Raw genomic sequence first — 4,881 nt, 5'->3', positions numbered from 1 at the left:
CCTATTTTCAAACATCAATATGCTAACAAGTTGTGGAAGATCTGGAACTTTATGTTAAGAGTTATAAAAATTGGATGAGTAGCTTATAATAGTTGTAGAAATTGGACTCCAAAATGATAAAAATTGAACCCTTAAACTTATACAATTGTTACAATTTCTAATATCATTTAAGTTTGAGGATCCTATTTTAATATTTGCATAAGTTTGAGTGCTCAATTTTTACAATTAAAAGTTTGAGGGTTTAATTACAACTAGCTACCACCATACTTTACGAGTACTTTTTGCAATTTTTCCAATAATTATCAAGCATATATAAATATATATAGGTTAAAAATCATTTTTGATCCTAAGCTTTTGTAGAAGTAATGATTATTTAGTCCTCGAACTTTGATATGCAACAATTTATGTCACCTTACTTTCAAATTTGTAACAATTTATGTGTTTAAACAACTTTAGCATATAATATTCTAGTCCTTATACGTTTAATTTTATAAGAATTAGGTCTATAAATTCAAATTTGAAACAATTTAGTCCTTATCATGAAAAATCTCATCAAACTTAATTGTCAAATTTCATTATTTAATGACTTAGTGTTTATAATTAATTTGTAAATTGAGCATTTAGCAGATAGGATATTTATTCATCAGTCAGGAAAAATTTTGAAAAGATTTTATATGGACAAAGCACATCCATTGAACATTCCAATGGAAGTTCGTTCACCAGATGTGATCAAAGATATATTTCGACCTCGAGATAATAATGAAGAACTTATTGGTCTTGAAGTACCATATCTTAGTGCATTTTGTGCACTTATGTATCTTGTTGATAATATAATACCAGATATTGCATTTTTAGTATATTTATTAGCAAGATATAGTTCTTCTCCAACAAAAGGACATTGGAACGGAATTAAGCATATATTCTATTATCTCCGAAGAATGATCGACATGGGGTTTGTTTTACTCAAATAAATCAAATTTTGTTCTAGTTGACGACGCAGATTTTGGATATTTATCTGATTCACATAAAGTTAGATCTCAGACAGGCTATCTGTTCACATACCAAGGAACTGCTATATCATGGCAATCAATGAAACAGACCATAATGGCTACTTTCTTAAATCATGCTGAAATTCTTGCAATTCATGAGGCAAGTTGAGAATGTATATGACTAAGATCAATAATTCAGCGCATTCGTGGAACATGTGGTTTGTCTTCTAGTAAAAATCTTCCAGCGACATTCTTTGAGTACAACACAGTATGTATAGCTCAAATCAAATGAGGATATATTAAAGGAGATAGAACAAAGCATATTTCACTAAAACTTTTCTACACTCATGATCTTGAAGAAAATGACAACATCACTGTATAACAAATTTGTTCGAAGGATAACCTGACTGACTTATTTACGAAGTCGTTACCTACTACAACCTTTGAGAAATTGGTGCACAACATTAGAATACGACGACTCAGAGATCTCAAGTGATTTTTCTATGAGGTGGAGCAAATATGTCGTATTTTTCAGGAGTATAAATTATATGAAATATGTAATCTTTTTTCTTCACTAGGGTTTTTCCATTGGGTTTTCCTAGTAAGATTTTGATCACTAGGGTTTTTTCTAGTAAGGTTTTAACGAGTCATATTTCATATATATAATGAGCATCTAAGTGGGAGTATTATATAAACATTACACTAAAATAGATGTCCATCCTTCATGTTTCCACGTGTCTTTGTATATGTTGGTCATTTGTTTTACAACTACACATAATTAGTGTCCAAATAAACCCACTTCCAACTTGCCAAATTGACTAAAGGGATTTGGTGGGTTCATATGGGTGTATGAATAAAATATTGGTGAGAAATCCCAACTTTTTGGGGAGAAATTAAAAAAAAAAAATCATTATTTCATTATTTTCTTATTTACTTTATTTTATTTATGTTATTTATTTATATTATTTTTTTAGTATTTGTGATGCTCGATTTTACACCAAAATTAACTTTATTGATTTATTTCTTTTCTTGTATGTGCTTTTTCAAAGATTTACAATTTAATTCTAATTTTTTTCTCGAAAATACAATCATTTAAAAATATATTTCAATTGCAAAAGATTCTACCATTTTATTTACTCATTTTATTCCATGACTTTTTGTTATTGTCTTCTTCATTTTATTGCTTTCTACGATAAGTGCTCAACTGATTTTCTATAATATATATAGTTATTTGCAAATATATTTAGATATTTTGTTCGCCATATTTTTCTGAATTTAATTGTTAGCTATTTCCATGAGTTTTTGGTCTTCGATTTATTTTTTAATTACCTCTATAGGCACTTCATAATATAAATATTAATTATGCTCTCCACGGTCGCGCCCATGTCCATGCCGATATGAAGACAATGGACCAGCCTCTTAATCATAATATCCTAAACCAAATGCTGGCATCATCATCATCGGGCTAATATAATCATTTTGTGTAACGGCCCGACCCCCTAGGACTCAAGCTAGGCTGTCACTAAACACATAGCATGCATGAAACTTAAAACGACACCTTTTTATAGTGAAATAAATGCTAAATAAATAAGATAAATTCAAAAGGCCTCCATTAAATTCAAATATTAAAAACAAATGATAGGGTACCCATAAATCATAAATGATAATAAATAGGTCTGAAAACAAATCTTAACCGTAAGTTTCAAACATTAACATTAAAACTGAAAGTTGAAAAACATGAAAAGAAATCTAAATATCATGAGTGTAAGCATAAAATTAGTCCCCAGTGGCTCGTTCATGGATTCCTCTTGTCATTCACCGACGCGTCCCTACACTTACCTGAAACATAAAAATGAGAACGGGATACTCAGTAAGTAACCCCACTACTGGGGTCAGGCTAAGCATCTATGTCCTCTAGATGCCTACCTTTGATGGGATGTAAGCACTCCCCTAGTCCTCATGGGACACACACATACATGAATAACTAAACTTCATTCTCATGTAGTTAAGTATATTCACTACCTCTAGTTGGTCCCGTAGGACCCACAACCTCTGGTGAACCTCGAAGGAAACACCACCTCTAGTGAATCTCAAAGGAAACACAACCTCTGGTGGATCCTGAAGGAAACCACTTCCTCTAGTGAATCCCGAAGGAAACTCTAGTGAGTCGCGAAGGAAACAACACCTCTGGTGGATCCCGAAGGAAACCAACACCTCTAGTGAATCCTAAAGGACACACAACCTCTAGTGGGTATCTAACTAATAGTGAGGATACTATCACGATTTCAACATCACAAGTATCATAACATGGTTCTATATAATACATATACATCTCATTATCATAGTTCCATAACATACATATACATCTCATCATCATAGTCCCATAACATACATATACATCTCATCATCATAGTTCCATAACACACATATACATCTCATCATCCTCAGATTCAATAGAATCTCCAAGAATAAAATTTACTTAAATCATGCTAGCATTCAATCCTCTTTCATGTGTATCTAGTTCATGTAACTCACTCAAGAAAATCATACATAACAATCAATTTAATAAACAACCTCAATACATCATGTTTAATATTACCTGGCCCGAGGGTATAGTTACTTACCTCAAATTTATGTCCAAGGAAATTAGCAATTCAAAGTCCTCTTTTTATCTTGAGTAGAATTCTTGAACCAATCCCTAAACGTTAAGCCATTTCAATTTCAACATCAGGGGCCTAATTTCAAACAAAGCTACCTAAATATTGCCGAAATAAATCCAAACAAATTCAAATATTCTTTACCCAAAGTATAGCTCGTTTCAAAATTGCTCCCAACCTCCCAACAAATGCCCCAAACTGTGCAAATTTAATGATAATGATTAGAACCTCCAAATTCCAACATACTATATTTAAATCAATGGTACCAAGACTTAATACACTTGCCAAAGCGTGACAAAACCCTTTTAATATTGATGGACGGTGGTTCCAAACCTCCTTGAAATCTCAAATTAATCTTCCACAATCAAGATTTAATCCATAATTAGGCCAACTATCCATTTGATAACAAAAATCTTTGAAGAACGAAAACCAAAACCTACCAAAAGTCATCATTCCGGAACCTTATGTCGTTGGATAGTGGTTCTTGACACCTTGAACCCTCAATCTAAATTGAGAAATAGTCAGTATCAATATAATTGAACCAAACTTAAATGGGTATCCAAGATTTCCAAAATAAAACACCTACCCAAGATCCAAATTCTAGCAAGGTGTGCGAGACCCGACGCTTGGTCGGAAGACGCTAGTGAAGGACTACAAAGTTGGTGGCGAGGCGAGACAGGGGCTAGGCGGACGGCTACAGATGGCTGGAATGACGCGCAAAGAAGTTGAGGTGAGGGATGGCGTTCGAAGGTTGGCTTCGGTCAACGGCAACGGAACGACAGACGTGCGGTACGGCTGGGAGAGAAGAACGATGTGCGGGTGAGCAAGCAACTGGCGGCTGGAGGCACTTACACCAACACGAAGAGTTGATAGCTAGCATTCAGCTTCAAATCCAGCGGGTCCAGGAGGCGACGGACAGCGGCACTTCGAGGTCGACGATCGTGGCAGGACAGGGGCTAACGCAAAGAGGAAGAAAGAAAACGGAGAGGTGAAGGGAGGGGAACTGCTTGCACTTGAAAGAGAGGGGTAGGACTTTTAGGTTTTAAATAAAAAAAATAATAATAACTCACAAGGAAATAAAATAAATATTTTATTTTTATTCTTAAAAAAGAAAACCCAACTTACTATACATATATATATATATATAACCATTTCCAATTCTTTCCTTTTCCTCTTCAAACCCAAATTTAAAATTAAACCAATTCTTCCACATAAAATAACAATTATTAAAAATT

The 4,881-nt window shown here is 33.6% G+C and overlaps 1 long non-coding RNA gene across 2 annotated transcripts; it reads right to left on the bottom strand.

Moving 5' to 3' along the window:
• Window positions 1-2,641: 2,641 nt before the first annotated feature.
• Window positions 2,642-4,667, bottom strand: LOC120081832. Of its 2 annotated transcripts, XR_005482957.1 has the most exons (5): window positions 4,233-4,667; window positions 4,087-4,151; window positions 3,791-3,844; window positions 3,614-3,687; window positions 2,642-2,828 (listed from the first exon to the last, which is right to left on the bottom strand). It is a non-coding gene; the product is annotated as an uncharacterized LOC120081832 (long non-coding RNA). The 2 variants fall into 2 exon arrangements; XR_005482956.1 differs by having other exon boundaries at window positions 2,642-3,687.
• Window positions 4,668-4,881: the final 214 nt, after the last annotated feature.

The sequence above is a fragment of the Benincasa hispida genome, chromosome 7 (genome assembly GCF_009727055.1).
Source record: "Benincasa hispida cultivar B227 chromosome 7, ASM972705v1, whole genome shotgun sequence".
Lineage (NCBI taxonomy): Eukaryota > Viridiplantae > Streptophyta > Magnoliopsida > Cucurbitales > Cucurbitaceae > Benincasa > Benincasa hispida.
This window is presented reverse-complemented; position numbering and strand designations above follow the sequence as displayed.